At 36.7% G+C, this 18,909-nt stretch overlaps 1 long non-coding RNA gene across 1 annotated transcript; it reads left to right on the top strand.

Moving 5' to 3' along the window:
• Positions 1–3,618: 3,618 nt before the first annotated feature.
• LOC122059421 lies at positions 3,619–15,872 on the top strand. The gene is made up of 2 exons (XR_006134040.1): positions 3,619–4,607; positions 15,652–15,872. It is a non-coding gene; the product is annotated as an uncharacterized LOC122059421 (long non-coding RNA).
• The last annotated feature ends 3,037 nt before the right edge of the window (positions 15,873–18,909 follow it).

Genomic DNA, 18,909 nt, shown 5'->3' with positions numbered 1-18,909 from the left:
TTTTTTTTTTGTGATTTTTATGCATTTTGCATCTTAGGGTAATATGTAGTGCTACAGGTATTTGCATCATTTTAATCATAATAATTAATAGTGAATTTCATGTTAATTATATTGGTTGCTTGTGATGTTAGTATATATTAACCATTTTATTTTTCGTTATTTAGGATTTTTTTTTCTACTAGTAGTGAACCAACTACAGTATCAAGGAGGAGGCAAGATAGAAAAAGCGTTGGGGCAATGCAGAATCTACCAGAGGAATTCGTCATTAACATTCTTTCGAGACTCAACGTAAAGTCCTTAATTCGCTTCAGGTGCGCGTTTGCAAACCCTATTGTAGGCTTGTTACAAATCCAATTGTTTTTTTGGACATATTTCAAGATGACCAACTAGGTTTTTAACATTCAAGGTCTATGTGCAAGCATTGGCAGAACCTAATTATTGATCTCACATTCATCAAATTACATTTGAGTCAATCAATTTGAAGCAAAACTAATGACATCATCACAAGTGACGGAACCAATTTGTACTCTTTAAACTATGTTGTATGTGATGATGAGGAGGAAGTAGTGAAACTTGACCACCCATTTCTCCGTGATGATGTTAACAAAATCAAGGTGATGGGTCTTTGTAGTGGATTACTACCAGTTGATTTGTAATCACCACTTGAAAAGAAGGAGATTGATTTAAACTCACCAAATTATTCAACAATCACATTGTTATGGAATCCGTCGACTAGAGAGCATAGGAGATTACCGGAGCTACCCCTTGAATTTCGTCGGCATGGTGTGAACGCTACCTTGGTTCATGATCTAACAATTGGAAATTATAAGGTTATTAGATTTTCTATATATGGCTTTGACAATGATTATGAAAATCATTGTATGCCTTTTGGGAGTGCTGGTCTACACTATCGGAATTGATGATTAATGGAGATCTTTTGAGGATTCCCATAGATGTTTACTTGAGTAAAAAAAGCTATAGAGAAAAGCTAAAAAAAAGAGTAAAAAAAGCTATCAATACTTTAGAAATTTTCTGATTTTTCCCGATTTTCTGTATTTCTATTTTTTTTTTTTTTCGTATTTGCATGCATTTAATTAAAATCATAGTTTTTAAAAAAATATATATTTTATTCCTTCTTATGTTGATATTTTCCAATAGATACAAATCTTATGTGTTTGTTTTGATTAGTTATTTTTTTATTTATTTTTATGCTTTATTTTGAATCTTAGGGTAATATCTAATGCTAGAGGTATTTGCATCATTTTAATCATAATAATTAACATTGTATTTCATGTTAATTATTTTGGTTGTTTTGATGTTGATATGTATAACCATTTTGTTTTTCGTTATTCAATTTTTTTTTTTTCGATAGTGAACTGGTTGTAGTATCAGGGCGTAAACTTTGACGTCTTAAGTTCGACTCCCAATAAGCACACCTTGGACCACTCACATAGGGGTGTTTAGTGCTCTTCACTGCTTTCAATGAAAGTTGAATGGTTCTCATTCAACCCCAGTATGACCCGATCCATGCGGTTATGAGGTCTGTATGCGCCCGTCGGACTAGTCAAGCTGAAGGCCTGGATACCCATTGTTAACAAAAGGAAAAAAAAAAAAAGCTACAATATCAGGGATGCAGCGAGAAAGGAAAAAGGGTTGTGGCGATGTAGAAACTACTTGAAGATATCATCATTAACATTTTTTTGAGACTCAATGTCAAGTCCTTAATTTGCTTCAGGTGCATTTGCAAACCCTGTTGTTGGTTTGTAGGTAATCCAATTGTTTTTTTAATATATTCAAGATGGCCAACCAGGTTTTTAACGTTCCAAATCTGTATGCAAGCATTGGCAGAACTTGATTACTGATCTCGCATTCATCAAATTACATTTGAGTCAATCAATTTGGAGCAAAACTAGTGTTATCATCACAAGTGATGGAACCAATTTGTATTCTTTAAACTATGATGTACGTGATGATAAGAAGGAAGTAATGAAACTTGACAACCCATTTCTCCTTGGTAATGTTAACAAAATCAAGGTGATGGGTCCTTGCAGTGGATTACTACTGATTGATTTATAATCATCATTTGAAAAGGAGATAGATTCGATCTCACCAAAATAATGAACAATCACATTTGTATAGAATCCGTCAACTAGGGAGCATAGGAGGTTACCAGAGTTACCCCTTGAATTTCATCGGCATGGTGTGTACACTGCCGTGGTTTATGATCTAACAATTGAAAATTACAAGGTTATTAGGTTTTCGTTATATGACTTTTACAATGATTATGAAAACCATTGTACACCTTTTGGGAGTACCAGTCTACGCTGTCGGAATTGATGATTCATGGAGACGTATTGAGGATTCCCGTGATGTTTATTTGAGTAAAAGAAGCCAATGACACTAGTGGATGGATCTCCTCATTTGATCAGGACAAGAATTAGAATTTCAAAAGACATGGACAACAATGTAACTGAATATGATGCTTTGTTTCGTTTGGGAGTATTGAAAGAGTATTTGAATTTATTTTGCCATGTCCATGTTAAAAGCCTTGATGTATTGATCATCATGGAATATGGTGTCAACGAGTCATGGACAAAATTGTTTACCATTTCGCAACTACCAGTACTACACAGATTTTATATAGTTTCGGCTCCATTTAAATGTCAGAGAAATTGTGCGATCCTACTGTTAAGGAATAATTTATTTATTTAGTTATGGATTAAACTTAATTCTGATGGTTGCTCCCTTAGGAACCCAGGAAGGGCAGATGCAGAGGGAATTTTTAGGGATGAAAAAACTGAGATAATTTTTCATTACAGGGAACTTCTTGGAGTCTGTACCAGTTTTAAAGCTGAATTCAAAGCGATCATCTCTGGTATGGAACATGCTCGAGACCTGAACGTTCAAAACTTGTGGATCGAATGTGATTCAGCTACACTCGTTTCCCTTGTTTCTAGAGGTGCAGTTCCTTGGACAGTTTTTCAAAGATGGAGAAACCTCAGCTCATTTGTGCACTCATTGAACTGGAAGATCACTCACTGCTATCACGAGGCCAATCCGATAGCCGATTATCTAGAAAAATCCGTAGCCAAGGATGAGTCTTCTAATCCCATTGGTACCTGGCCTGCTCTTATCAGTATGGAGCTGGAGAAGGATGCTCTCATGCGTCCTTGATTTAGATTCTTTTAGTTCAGGTTGTTTTTCCCTAGGCTCCCTCGCTGCTGATGGCCATGTCGAAGGTGGGGTAGGAGTTTAGAGTTTTTTTTTTTTTTTTTTTTTTTTCATTTTTCCTTGGCCGATTGGCATTGTATCTGGGTATTCTCCATTTTTTTATTCTTAATACATCTTGATTTCTAGCGAAAAAAAAAATTTTTGTGTGAGTAAATAAATGTATTAAAGAAAAGGGAGAGGGAGATTACAACCCTGAGAATGGAACAACCCTAAAAATGAAACAAAAGCCCACATGGGCAAAAATAGGAACAAAGTAGCCCATTCAACATCCAAGGCCCAAAGGGCTTCAAGGCTCATATGTCCAAAACATCACAAAAGCCCACATGGGCTTAAAAACAAAGCAAGGAAACCATCCAAGGGTAACCAAATCAAAATCCAGTTAGGGTTTGTTGAAACCCTAACAACCATCTCTTCTCTTCATCAAACCAACCGCCAAGGGAGCATCCCCGGTGAGGGGGGCCACAACATGGAGGATGTTGGCCTTGCAGAGGGCCATGCCCAAGCTTACAGCTGGCCTAGCGGAGGTGACAACCACAATTGAGTGTCAGCCTTGCGGAGGGCATCGGTGAAGTAGCTACCGATCGAGCAAAGCTGGCAATCAAAAGGCTGCTTGCCTTGTAGCTGGCAGTAAATTGGCGAAAGCCGAGCTAGCCAAGAAGATCGGGAGCTTGGCCAAGCAGGGCCGGCAACAAACGATTGCAGACCTTGTGAGCTGGCAAGAGACCAAGCAGCGGAAGGACAAGCCATGTGGAGCAAGATGGCGACTGGTGCGAGAATTGACAAATGGGATCGGAGGCAATGAGGATGTTGGCCGAGGGAAAACCAAACGACCTTTTGAGATCTAGCTGGGACAGAGATCTGTGAGGCCGTTGGCCGAGTGGGAACCCAAATGAGCATAAGATCTAGCAAAGATGGAGGCCTACAGGGCTTGGGCCCAAGACCCGACTCCCATTGAGGTGTAGCTTCTGCAAGGGATGAAGAAACAGAGAGAGAGAGAGAGAGAGAGAAGAAAGAGAGGCGGGGGGAGCAGCTTAGCCATGAGGCCAGCCAGGCCACTCCAAGGAGGCAACTTTGCTTTTTTCTTTCGTTTAGGGTGTCCTCCGGTGAGTGAGCGAGAGAGAGAGAGAGGTTCCCCAAGCGAAAAATTGGCCTGGTTTTGTCTTTCTTTTCGTTAAGGAATGACTACGTTGACCCTAAAAAGCTACTCTTTTATGATCCTAAAATCCACAGATTTAGAGATCATAGAGTTTTGGGTACCTCGAAGTGGATCAACCTGGGGTGTTCCTATGTAAGAAGCCTTATTTCAATCGAAGCTCAATATGCACTTTAGGTATGACAAGGGTGCATTGATGAAGATAGAGAAACGTGAGATAGAGGTATTAATTTATATCATTTCTCCTACATTATATATTTGTACTTGCAAATGGAGGTTATACTTTTCTAAAGTAAAATGGCACTTTGATATGTTAATGTTTAACTTACTGGATTTTGATATATGATCAATTGACATTAGTGTTTGAGCCTCATTTCTTTGTTCATAAATACATCTATAAATTTACTTGTTGATAAATGAACTATGCATCTTGTGAACTTATTATTGATGGCATTCAGCCTCTTCATTGGGTTGCATCAGCGTTTAGTTCTTTAATCTTGCCTTTTTTTTTTTTTTTTTGGTCAGTTTTTAGAATAGTTTTCCCCTCTAATTTTTAAGGTGAGAAACAAGTCTGATTTGCTTTAGCTGATTTAGCACTATTTCAAGTTTTCCTCAAGCAACTTTATGGAAACAAATTTGATTTGAATAGATAAGAGAAACAGATGTAGATCCGGGTTCCAAATCTCATAATTGGATCGAGTATGGAGCCCACACAATAACAAAAAAACTCAACCCACGAATAAAGTGGCAGAATTGTAAATATTTTAAATCTTTTATAGAATGGCAGGCTTGTAAATAAAGGGACACTTAAAAGGGTATGCGGAAATTAAAGGTACATGACGGGAAATGAAAGGAAATAAGATTTATTGAGAAGGGACAAACTAGGAAACAAAGTTAAAGTATGGGACAAAGTATATTAAAAATGAAAGAGTTTTGGGAAAAGCAAGGGATAACATAAGGACCAAGAATATACATCTAACTCCTTCATTTTATTCTTTTAAGCTGGGAGGTTCAGACTTCGGATTGATGAATATTTTCAACCTCTTTAGCATACAAGTAATGTTGAAGCCTTAAAGCTGAAATTTATACAGGAGGAAATAATACAATGAACAACCAAAGCTAATCAGCTTACAGCAAAGAATGCTTTGATAAATGATTGTAGCTGAAACTCCTGCCATCATATCAAACCATCCCTTTCTTGTAATGAAATCATAAGTTAACACACCAAGAATCAAGCACCAGAGAAAAGAGAAGAGGTGTGGCGACCGAGAGGATGAAAGGACTATGTAATAGAATAGAATTGTCCTATCGCCTCAGCCAGTGCAGTTATATTGATTTGTGACAATCACATATTTTGATTAGGATACGAAATTCTAATTGTAATAGGAAACTAAAGAGTCAAGAATAAAACTAAACTCCTAAGAGACCACCTCATGATTACTCCTACTTAGCCATACAATACATGATCCCCATAGTATCCATAGTATGGAGGTACATAGACCTCCAGCCAGGACAAGTACTCTAACACTCCTCATCAAGATAGAGTTTATTGATCTCCCATACCCAGCTTGGAACAACCACCAACAAAGCTACGTCGAAACAACACCTTTGTAAACATATCAACAAGTTCATTGCTGGAGTTGACAAATGGAGTGCGAATATGCTTTTTCAGAATTGCACTTCTCACAAAATGACAATCAACCTTAATATGGTTTGTTTGCTCATGAAAAACTTGATTGCGGGTAATATAGATTTTTAGCTTGATTATCATTGTATGTCTTCACTGATTGAGGAAATGAGTGCCCCAAGTTGTAGGAGAGACTTCATCCATCAACTCAGTTATAATATGAGACATTGCTCTACACTCAACCTCTGCACTAGATCTATATAACCACAATAGTCTGATTTTTACTCCTCCAAAAAATATGATTATCGCCAATAATAGTATAATATCCAGTGGTAGACCAATGATCGTCGGTGACACCAGCTCAATCAACATTAGAGTACCCTACAACTACTGTGTGCCTATGATGACGATAAATAAGACATTTTTCAAGAGCACTGTTAAGATAGCTCAAAATATGACAACCAGCATCCCAATGAGCACGTTTAGGATTCTTCATGAATTGACCAATGATGCCAACAACAAAGGAAGTATCCGGATGAGTGACAATAAAATAAATTAGCTTTCCAACAAGTCTTCTGTACTGATGTTTATCCTTAAAAGTCTTCATCACACACACCAAATTTCATATTTGGATCCATAGGGTTGTCAACAAGTTTACAACCTAGCGTACTTGTTTCAGAGTGAAGATCAATAGCATACTTTCTCTGAGACAAACTGGCACCTTTCTTGTAAACAACTTCAATTCCCAAAATACACCTAAGAACTCTTGGAGGTTGCTCCATATAAACCTCTTCCTCAAGATCACCATGAAGAAAATCATTTATAATATCAACCTGAAACAGAGGCCAATCAAGGTTCAAAGCCAAGGAGATAAGAATCCGTACAAAATTAAGGCATGCCACAGAAAAATAAAAATAAAATCAACACCATAAGTTTGAATAAAGTTGTTTAGCAACCACCTGAGATTTAAGGTGTTTAATGGAACCATCTGGAAGATATTTGGCTATGTGCACCATGGGACACCTCACAAGCTCCTTCCCTAAGGGCGAGTTAGTAAGAGTCCAAGTCCGGTGACCCAACAAAGCATCCATCTCTGTGTCCATAGCCACTTTCCACTCAGGATGGGATATAGCCTCACGATAAGTCTTTGGAATGGAGTTAGTAGATGTAGACAAGGAAAGATTATATAAAGACGATGGAAAGTGATATATAGAAACATAATTCTCAATGGGGTAAGTAGTTAGCGCTTTACGAGAACGGGTAAGTTAGAAGATGGAGGATTCCCAGGCATGGTGTCTGATGAAGTGAAGGGTGGTGGCGAAGGAGCAAATTTAGAGCATAGGCTTGGGACAAGTAATTGGATTCAAAGGAGGTTACGTCCACACTAACAAAATATTGATGAGTTAGTGGATCGTAAAATCTATAACCCTTCTGAGTGTGTGGATAACCAAGAAACATACACTACTTGGTCGCACATGAGGATAATTTATCAATTCCCAAGTGAAGATTGTTAAAAAAGTAAACACAACCAAACACTCGTGGGGCCAAATTAAAAAAAAAAATTGACATTAGGAAAAACAATAGAAAATGGAGACTTATTGGCAAGAACAATTGATGTCATACAATTCATCAAATAACAAGTAATAAGAATTGTGTCATTCTACAAATATTTGGATCATTCATATAAAAAAGATCAAAGAATGATTGACCTCTAGCAAGTGCATGTTTTCCTGTTCAGCAATACCATTTTGTTGAGTATAAGAACAACTACTTTGATGTATCATGTTATGTATTGAGCAAAATTCAAATATCTCACGTTGAGTATATTCTAAAGCATTATTGGAATGAAAATTTTTCATGGACACATCAAACTGAGTTTTAATCACTAAATAAAATTTCTTAAAAATAGATAAAAATTCAGTACGATCCTTTAACATATATATCCAAGTCATACGAGAGTGATTATTAACAAAAGTCATGAATTAAACAAATCCTAATTGACTCTTGACACGATGTGGACCATAGATGTCAGATTAAACTAAGGAAAACAAGGAAGGATTACGAGGGGTATCAAAAGAGGGGAATGAGGTACGATGATGCTTTCCAAGCTCACATGCTTTACATTCTAGATGAGAGATGTGCTTACAACTCGGAACCATTTGTTGAAGCTTAGAAAGGGAAAGATGTCCCAACCGATAATGTCATTGAAGAGGAAAAAGTAGTAGAAGCAGTCGCAGCAATAGAGTTATCAAAATAATAGAGACAATCCTTCTCATGCCCTCCTCCAATCATCTTCCTTGTCTGGAGATCCTAAAAAACACAAGTATGATAAAAAGTGACTGAGCAATTTAAAGATTTAGTTAATTGACTAATGGACATAAGATTTAAATGCTAATCATGAACAACAACAGCAACAAACTCAGCTTTATCCCAACTTAATGAGGTCAGCTACATGGATCTAAACAAAACAAAGTAGGTAAAGACTGCATCTAAGTAGAAAATGTCGATGAAGAGATGAGAAATAGAGAAAAGAAATGAGATGAGAAATGAAAATGATAAATCCCTGAAAGAGATAAAGAATGCAAGATATAAAATGAAAGATGAAAGATGAAAGTATGAAGATATGATGAAAGAGGACAACCCAACAAGCTACTGGTCGAGCCACTGGAATAAAATAAGATAAGAATCTTTGGTTTTGAAAAGCCTCTCCACTTACTCGTAACATGCTTTCCCTCTATAAAAAGCTTCTTCCAGATGGCATAATTGTCTGCAAATGCACCTCGATCTTCAAAGACGACTGACTCCTCCTACTCCTCCTTCTTTAGGATTGGATCATTGTTGGTCCTTTTTTCACTAATGATCTCACCAGAAGCATAGTTAAATGGGTTCGGCTATATGGATCCTTGCTCTCCAATAGGCTATATTCGAAGTCATACTAAGTACAAGACCCAAACTATGCATATCATTTATCACAATTCCTATGGTCATTTTAAGCCTGACCCTAGCTCTTTTAGCTCCTTCAATTTGAATCATATCACTTTTCCTTACCAGGGTGTCCTAGGCTTTCGTTAAACATGACCATACCACCTCAAACGACTTTCTCGGAGCGAAGGCAAGTTAGGAATATGAAGAACAAATGTTAATGAAGGAAAAGAGGGACGAGAGACCTAAAAGTAGTCATATTAGTAGAGGATCCATCGGTAAGGTTGACCTTATAAGGATTTGCAGTCTTGTGAGGTGAAGATAAGAGGTAAGACTTACTAGTCATATGGGTGGAGGCACTGAATTAGTTAGTCGAGGGAGTAGATGAAGTGATAGTAAGACAGGCAGATGTTTACTTAAAAAAATAATAATAAATAAGCGAGGCAGATGCACCCATGTGAGCCAGGGTGGCTGAGGAGGTGGAAGCATGGAGAAGCATAAGAATTTGTTTGTAATCATCATGAGATCCTGAATCATATGAGTTACCTCCAGATGAGGATGCATTGTTGATTTGTTGTTATCACTAGAAGAACACTTCTGAAAATTACCGTCAGATGTAGAGGTGTTGGCGGATAGTGGAACCCAATCTGGTTTACTATGTTTCACCCAGCAGGTATCAATGGTGTGATTTAACTTGCCACCAAAACTAGCACTATCTGATGGGTTGGTCCCTCTACTGCCCATCTGTACTATGATCTCCACGAACACAACCTCCCCAAGAGCCATACCCTCTCCTAGTGAAATTGGAGCCAGAGCCACGGCCACGGCCAGCAACGTTAAAAACTATCATTGGGAGAGGCATTATGGCGGGAAGGTGTAACAACACGCTAAAGACATGCAAAAACTTCATCGAGTGAAGGTACCTTTTCTCAAGCAAATAATGACTTTTAATAGATTGATAATCGGATTTTAAGCCAGCCATAAACTTCGGAACATGAAATTCTCCCTGATGAAGCTTTAACTGTTTCAGATTAGTTGTGAGGGCATAATGAATGTTGAGTTCTTCAGTCATACCTATTATTAACATACTGAGGTATTCATTGAGAGACTTGTCCCTTGCTTAAAATTGAAGATTTTATCAATGAGGTCATCAATGCGAGAAATGTACTTCTCTTAAGAGAAAGGTTTGATTCTGATCATTCCAAACTCCTTTGGCTGTGGAATGGAACATGACATTAGCAGCAATGCCAGGATCCATGTTGTTCCATAACCAGGTAAGTACAGTATCATTTTTAGGCATCCATTCCTCATAGGCTTTAACTGTAGTTGGATCTTTGAGATCACGAGGGGGGATCAAACTGGATATATTGCAACTTCACGGTTGGCTATGTTTGGTTGTAAAGGAAATTTAAAGGGAAAGGAAGTGTAATCTTCAGACTCATGAAAGAAATTTTTGTAATCATTACCCATGTTACCCCATGTGATTGTATAAACTACTTGTAAAATGTATCATTATTGGTAAAAAAATACATGCAATTTTAATTTTACATTTTATAGCAAAGGTTCTTGGATATAAAGTACAGTGAAGTTTAATAACCAAATGTGGAATGACTTGGAGTTAGTAATACCAATGGGGTTGGTAGCCTAGTGGTGAAAATGCCGTCAACCCATCATCGCTCGAGTCGGCTGATTGTGGGTTCGAATCTTGACATGCCTCACTATCATCCATTGGTCATGTGGAAGCCCCACTTGCGGAATGGGGGCTTGTAGACTTGGAGTTTGTAATAAAGTCATCTGGGGTTAATGATTACAAACATTTTTTTTCTAAGTTTGAAAATTCACTTCCCTTCCCTTTTAATTCCCCTTACAACCAAAGAGAGGTTTTAACATTAATATAAACCCCTTATAGCTTGAGCCTGAAGTAGGTAAATGGAACACCATTACCTTCAATGACGGTAATTTGTAAATTGACATGGTCTATGGATTTGAATCAACCATTATATATATGAAGAAATCCTTGGAACAACCCAGCAGAAAATGGGTGAAAAATAATATCAGAATTTGGTGATGTCAAAACCCCACCAAGTAAGGATCATATACTCCACAGTAATGGGGAATACAATCCTAAAAATCTCAGATTCAACCTGAACAGAATATGAGAGCTGCTGAAAACAAAGTAACAAAAAAGTACCCAAAAACAGGGTATTGCAAGCTGGGATATAGATCTCAGTTTCCCAAAAAAAATCAGAAGCTTAGAAGTCCTCCAAAAGCAGATCGAAGAGACTATTTAAACATGGGGATTAATGTTCTAAAATATCAAGACAAACCTCCTAGTAGACTAAAAAATAATTGCAGAACTAAAATTTCTGGAGAAGTCCCAAAGAACAGAGTACCTCTTGGAGTATAGGAAATCTTCAATTAACAAAGGAAAGAAAATTTCTTAAATCCATGAACAATTCTGATTATAACGAAGGACCCTAGTTTAGTATCTTCATCAATTCATCATCAACTAGGACCTAATAGATAGTAGGGGAATTTACTATCACTCCCTTACACTTGGTCTATATTTACTAAAATTCCCCTACCTTTTACTTTTTTCTGATATTCCCCTACTTTTGGAACTTTACATCTCTTTCTCCCCTCCTCTTTTTAAATACCCTGATTATCCTTCCTTTTCACTTGTAACCTATTAAACTTTCTTCAAATTTTTTTGTTCAAAACATGCTTTTACTAATCTAAGAAAACAGCCAACCAACTTTGTCCTTCTATTATTACTTGGTTTAAATTTGCTTTGTTGGTTGAAACTCCCATATTGTTATTTTTCTATTTTATCTTTTTTTATTTTTCTTAAATGAATTAGTATTGAGTCACTTAAAGATATTATTTATTTATTAGTTTTTTTATCCATCATCATGGTTATTGTTTATTTATTTATTTATTATTATTGTTATTATTATTATTTTGTCTCATCCATCATCAATATTATTGTTTATTTATTATTTTTTTCTTTTGTCTCAACCATCATCACGAGTTTAGTAATTTATTTTCTTTTATTAAAGTATTGAATCTGTATCATTCTCAACAAATACCGATATGGATCACTTAATCCTTCCACAGTGAAAAAATATTTAAATTTATAGGAAATCTCCACCCTCTAGTAGAGGAATGAGACTTTATGTAAAGTATTGATTTTCATTCCCAATCAATTTGAACTAATCAATTTGAAAAATGTTTAATAGGTTACAACTTACAAGTGAAAGGAGTGGTAATTTGGGTATTTAAAAAGAGCAAGGGAGAAAGAGATGTAAGTCTAAAAGCAGGGGAGTATTAGAAAATAAGTAAAAGGGAGGGAAGTTTTAGTAAATATAGGCCAAGTGTAGGGGAGTGCTGGTAAATTTCCCTAGATAGTAAGCAGTGTAGGGTGTTGCAACCCTTGAACTAAGAACGTTGTGAGACCTTCAAAACCAGAATCGAATGAAGATGATAATTAGTGAGTGTCCTCTTGAACATCAATATAAAGAGAAAAGAGATACGTAAAAGAACGAAAAAGATCCACCGCGCCTTACTCAAATAGGGGCAAAAGGACTTCCTCACTTAGAATGACAGGAGCCCTCCCATTGGTTGTCCTTTGGTCACATGTTGACCCATTTCTCGTCCATCAACCTATCCTCGGGTAGCTAGCTTTGTTCACCAGACGTGCTAACACCCTAACAATCATATGTTCTGATTAGGATTCTAAATCTTACTTGTAATAGGAAAATAAAGGACCAAGAGTAAAACGAAACTTCAAAGAGACAACCTCAAAGTAACTCCTACTTAGCCATAGAAGACATGATCCCATGGTATGGAGGTAACTGAAACAAGCACTCTTAGGGCCCGTTTGGTATCGTTTCTATTCCAGAAACGTCATTTCGTGTCAAAAACGAAAATCTCAGTTTTTGTGTCAAAACGCAGTTTTTAAACGAAAAAATGGTGTTTCAAAATTTCAAATTTTTATCGGAATTTTTTTTTTTTTTTTTTTTTTTTTTTTTGTAAAATGGAACGAAACTAGGAAGACGGAACTCCATTTTGGAGTTCCGTCCAATCTCATTTTTTCAGTTTTTTTTTTTTTTTTCACTTTTTGTTCCAAAAAAACAAAAACAGACCATAAGTGCACCAAACAGAAGATTCCGTTTTTTCGTTCCAATAGAACAAAAAAACTCCAGAAATGTTTTTTTAGAACGATACCAAAAGGAGCCTTAGCATTTCTAGCTAAAAATTTCAACATGGTGGTTGTGGAAACAATTTATCTATTATTAATTTATAATAACCAGCATCAATCTAATTGGAAATAATCAAAGATATTGTGTGCCAAAGATGGTTCAAAACTCACTAAAATTTTACCAAAATTTCGGATATTTCGCTATTTTTTTTTCACAAAAATGAAATTGCAGGAGAAACATGTAACAAAAAATGCATTATTTCGTTTCGGTCATTACGGTCACTAAACCCCTAAAATGACTAAGCGAAAAAACATGAAAGAAAAAATACAATGTTTTGGTATTTTTGTAAAGATTGATCAAAACAGAAAAACATAACGAGTTTTTGAACCTTGATCCCAAAGGATGTAGAACCAAAGACAAGTCTCCAATTGATAATCCAAAACCTTACTTGAATAAATCAATTCAACCCCTAACTTCACCCAAGTCTGCAGAGTTAAATTGTCTTAGATGGTCTGGATCCCTGGCATTGTCACATATCATACTGGGAGTTACAGTCTGGATATCTAGCTCTTTGTTGCACATGCATTATTTACTGTTATGGAAACAAAAATAATAAGATTATCAAACTCTATCAATCTGCCAGACCAAAACAACCCCAAATATTATCTTTTTGTTTATCCCTTGAATGTCTTTTGTAGGTTCAAGAGACACTCTGGTAGTGATGTCTAGTGAGAAATCAAATCCAGATGTTAGGATAAGCTTCCTTAATTGCTCACCCCCTCAATTCCACATTCCATCCTCTTGCCCTCCGACCACTCTGTCTGGAACCTCATCATTTATATCAATTGAATTGTAGCAACTAGGCATTGTAGGAGAGCTTTTACAATGGATGAATGAAAACAAAGACCCTTGTTTACTAGGAATAGAAACATTTCAACAACGTAAGAATGATAGTGGGACTGAGTTGTGCCAACCGTCAATCTCTTTGAGATCTTAGATGCCCTTTATTGTGCAAAATAGGGGCAGTTGCTTAATCGATCTCCAAGATGGAATAACTCTTTAAGCACTACCAATAGATGTTGCATTCATTTATTGGGCCATATCGGGACTCCTAAGGGTTGTGTTCAACAAAATAGTGAAATATATTTTTGAGAAATTCTCCATTGTTGGTCGACTGCCTCCCTTGAAAACTAGATCATCTAGCCAGCCAGTTGTTCGCCTCTTCTTTCGATAGCTAAAAAACATGCATTGAATATGTACAAGAAGAGAAAATGAGCACTCAAACATGTTGTAGGTGTTTTTTACTGGGGAAATGCACTCTGTTTTGTTGTCTCTGCCCCACTTACCTATGAGATTTGTTTATGGCCAATGGGTCATTATGTGGCTCTATTAGGTAGGTCATTGGAGTATGGTTGTGTGAGTTATATTAATATCCTACAGTTGAGTCTGTTAAGTCAGTTGGATCTATATGGGTCAGTGTGTGGGATAACTGCTGACATAGTTCATTACTCTCCTCAGATGGTATGTTGTTGAGTTCTAGTTAGGGAATTCAGCTGAATGTTGGAATAGGACTATCCATGGACAGAATGGGCAGAATCTAATATGTAATAATTAAATTGATGTTTAGGAATCCAATTCACATGGCAAGGATACACGATGACGGATTTCAACTAAAAACCAATGGATTTGGGTATTGAGGTGAGTGGGTGATTGTGATTTATTTTACTAATGCTTCTATCTATTTTGTTATTCCATGCACATGTGTAATGGATGGATTGGTGTTATGACTGTATTATATATCTTATTGCACATGTGGATTGTGGATTGTGGATGTAGTCTATGGTTGTAACTATAGTATTGACGGTGGGGCACGGTGTGGCCGAGGGGTAATTTCGGTACCGTGGGCCTAGAGGTCAGTGTTATGGTTATGACTGTAGCTCTGACCATCTATGGCACGGATGTATGGATGTATGAATGATATTGGCTGATTTGTATTCATATAGAATTGCATTGGGCTAGGATCATATCCTAGTATTTATTGGCTAATCCCATATCAGTGGTAGGTCTTGGGGGGACTACTATAGCCAAGCTACGACAGATTGTATCCAAGGTGGGCACAGTATGGTACGACGTACTATATGCGTGGTTGTCGAATAACGCGGTACGACGTACTGTACTCATGACTATCAGGATTACTATTTAAGGGTTGGTTGAGGACAAAGATTCTTTCTGAGATTGGCTGACTCCTGCTTGCAATTAGCTTTTATCTCTAAAGCTCGACATAATAGGGAGGGGATATCACCTATGTTGCTTATAGCACTTATACTCATATTTGAGACCTAGTAATTAAGAAAGATTATTAAATTAAAAATGGATCATGTGGATGTGCATTATAGCATCATATATATTATTTATGATTACGAGCATGCATTTGGCATCATTATGCATGTGTGTGTTTTTTTGTTCACCCCTCACTTGATTAATGTAGCTCCCCCCATGTGGATTTTCCTTTTCAGATGGTGGAACCAAAGCTAAAATGGATAGGATTTCAACAAGGTTTGTGAGGTTGTATCCGCGGGACACCATGGATTCAAACATATGCTCATCTCTTATTTACGGTCTTATATTTATATGAGATATATGATGTAATTATTATTTATTGAGTTGTGGGTTAATTCAAATTAGACATGTAATATTGTATTTATCATTGTGAAAAAATCACCATTGGTTTATGTTATGAATTTTATATGTAGTTTGACTTTACGTAGTGATCTTGTGGCATTGTGAGGTAGTTGAATGCTTCTGTGATCCTATAGAGGTAGGTTGATTGGGTTTGGGAATCCAGTGTCACATAGACTTGGCCTATATGAGGCTGGGTGTGACAGGATGGTATCAGAGCTTAAAGCTCTCACCTAACTCTCAATGCACAAGATCATAGGTATTGGTGATGATTATTAAGTATAAAAATTAAAAACCATAAGTTAAATGCATAAGACATAATATACAATATAGAATACTAGCACAAACTGATAACCAAACATAATTTCATTAAGATCATAAGTTGTTACAGAGCTTATACATACTAACTGGAAAGAGAAACATAAGATAAGAAAAGATAAGGATAAAAACATAAAAGATGGAAACATTTATCAAAAAAAATAAGTTCTAATACAAGCTAAACCCAAGAGAAAAACTAAGCCAAACTGAAGAAAGATTAAACACTGAACATAGGTCAATAAAAAAGATGGGGCTGTCATAGAAGAAATCAACCTGCACTACTGCTTCTGCTGAGAAGAGGATGGTGGTTGTTGTGACATGTACTATGGTGGCCTGAACTCTAGTGTGATACCTAAGTACTCTGCTAATCCCTGCACAATAGTCTCTAAGGTGCTCACACGGTCTCCAATAACATTGATCTGTGTACTCATACGATCATCCAAGGATAGGAAACTATAGTGCAAACTTTGTAAGCTCGTCTATATATAGGACATTACTTCCCACATACCAGGTTCACCTATGGAAGTAGAAGGATGGAAAGACAAATTATTATAAAATGAATGTGGAGCTGAAAAAGTCCTAGAATTATATGGAATGTGTCCTAAAAGTTCAAGAGTAGTACCCCTAGGTAGTGAGGAAATATCATGAGGGATCACTTGTGGTATAGTCCTATGCTCATTTCCTCCCAATGTGTCCTCGGGTTGTGAGCTCTCATCTAACTTGGACTCATCTTTTTCATCCTCACTGTCCTCCATATCCTATGCTCACTCACATTTTGATTTTGCAGTGGATCAAGTACAGGCTCTTCCCCATCACTACCATCCTATGGATCCAAATGCATCTTGTCTAGGATGAATCAATCACTCCACTCTGTTGTTCACTGGCAAAATTGATCTCACAGTGCCGAAATATCTTGGTCAAGGTTCTCCTATAGAACAAGTGTCATTCATTTGGATGGTTAGCACAATAGACCATATGTCTCATTATGATGTAGGGAAGGTTGAAATACTCCTCAATGTATAGGCAAAAAGTTGTGAAAGCTTGTTAAAGTGACACTTCATTGCAATGGCCGTGGATTGGGATGAGGTTATATTGCACTACCCCCCAAAAAACCTTTGGTGTCGCCAACCAATTGAGGCATATGGTCTATTGGTTGGCTAGGCGACCGAAGTTCTTTTTTAGACTGACTACTCTTGCTTGCAACTAGTTTATATCTCTAAAGCCCAACATACTAAGGAAGGGATATCACCTACGTTACTTATAGCACTTATACCCATATTTGAGACCTACTAATTATAAAAGATTATTAAATTGAAAATAGATCATGTGGATGTCCATTATAGCATTATGGATATTGTGTTGTGGCTGTGAGCATGAATTTGGCATCATGATTGGATGTGTGTACTTTCCTACTCACCCTTCACTGGGCTAGTGTAGTTCACCCCATGTGGATTTTCTTTTTAAATGGTGGAATCGAAGTTGAAATAGATAGTATTTCAGCAAGGGTTGTGAGGTTGTATTTGAGAGACACCGTGGGTGTAGATAGATGCTCATCTCTTATTTATGATTTTATATTTACATGAGATGTATGATGTAATTATTATTTATTAAGCTATGTATTAATTCAAATGGGGCATGTAATATTGTATTTATCATCGTAGAAAAATCACCACCGGTAGTATTATGTTATGAATTTTATATGCATACTCTGATTTTATTTAGTGATGTTATGGCATTGTGAGATAATTGATTGCTTCTATGATCCTGGTGGAGGTAGGCTGATTCAGTTTGGGAATCCAATGCAATATACTTTGGTCTATATGAGGCGAGGTGTGACAGGGTGAGGAAAAAATAAAATCATATTGATTTTTTTATCTTTGTCCTCATAAGGCTGCATCTCGACAACCTGAGATTGCATGTTTCAAGTTGCTGGATTGCAGACATGTGTCTGATTTAAAGGATGTTGGAGGAAGAATCATCAGAGAGAATACATAACCCTTTTATAACTGTGATGTAAGAAGTAGAATCCAATTAGTAAATGTATGGAGAGAGGGGTTGATCTTACCAAAAAAACAAAGTGTAGATACTTTTTATTTATTTATTTAATTTCTAGAGATAGAGGTTGATGATATATGTCTGTAAAGTTTAAGGAATCAACGGTCCGCTATGTGCAGCTATAGCTGGGTGGTAGCTGCGGGTGCAACGATGATTACCTTCACCGATTGTATGAAAATTACTCAAAGCTAATGATAAGAGATCGGGTAAGAAATTAGAGATAAGAGATCAAGTAACTAGGGGTGTCAATCGGTCAGTCTGGTTCGGTTTTGATCCGGATTGAGTCGGTTTTGGTATGATAAAGTTGAAACCGAAACCGAACCAATAAATAAATTTCAGTTTCAGTGCGGTTTGGTTTTGATTTGTCTTCGGTTTCCTAAAATGATTTATAACCGGGTTGGTTTTGGTTTTTGGTCCAGTTTGGAATCGAATTTCCATACAAATGTTTACAAAACTATGCAAATTTTGATTTTTTTTAATGAATTTTGAAGTGTTTCGGTTTCTTACCGGTTTGGTTTTAGGTTCGGTCCAAGTTTTGAGCCAGTTTCGGTTTGGTTTTAGGTTCATCCAGTTTTTGGTGCTATTCGATTTGATTTTGAGGTTGTAATATTTCAAATCGAACCGATCCAATAAGGCTTCGATTAGATTCGATCTGGCCAATTTTACCGATTCGATTTAAGAATTGACACCCCTACAAGTAACATGCCTTTAACGAAAAAAAA

The sequence above is a fragment of the Macadamia integrifolia genome, chromosome 13 (genome assembly GCF_013358625.1).
Source record: "Macadamia integrifolia cultivar HAES 741 chromosome 13, SCU_Mint_v3, whole genome shotgun sequence".
In the NCBI taxonomy this organism is placed as follows: domain Eukaryota; kingdom Viridiplantae; phylum Streptophyta; class Magnoliopsida; order Proteales; family Proteaceae; genus Macadamia; species Macadamia integrifolia.
Note: the sequence above shows the minus strand (reverse complement) of the source record. Positions and strands in the feature narration are given on the sequence as shown.